Here is a 346-nt window from a genome sequence, read left to right on the forward strand (position 1 = left end):
CTGAATTTAGTTCTCAGTAACAGTTTAATCATCAAATTAATGTTGGCAACTTTAGCTTCTCACTTTTGGAACTGGGAATACACTTCATCAGATTTTACTAATACAATTTTTCGGTTTCTTGTGACATAGTGATCACAAGGAATACAATTTCTAAACCTAATCCCTGAATACAGATTTTCAGACTTTGGCAATCTTCATCTATTGAAGTTTCTTTTATACTGCCTGTGGCCTGTTGAATTTGAATTTCAAAACCTCAATTTTGCACATTCCTTTTAGGATTAGACATTATGTAAAATAGACCTACAGTACTACAGCAAAAATATTATTCAGAGATATGTATATAAAA

At 30.9% G+C, this 346-nt stretch overlaps 1 protein-coding gene across 4 annotated transcripts in view; it reads right to left on the bottom strand.

Annotated features, from left to right (window-relative positions):
* Positions 1-346, bottom strand: part of LOC119592570 (tyrosine-protein phosphatase 69D-like) — a 29,646-nt gene that overhangs the window by 644 nt on the left and 28,656 nt on the right. The gene's annotated exons all lie outside the window — the stretch shown is intronic.

Source organism: Penaeus monodon, chromosome 30 (assembly GCF_015228065.2).
Source record: "Penaeus monodon isolate SGIC_2016 chromosome 30, NSTDA_Pmon_1, whole genome shotgun sequence".
Lineage (NCBI taxonomy): Eukaryota > Metazoa > Arthropoda > Malacostraca > Decapoda > Penaeidae > Penaeus > Penaeus monodon.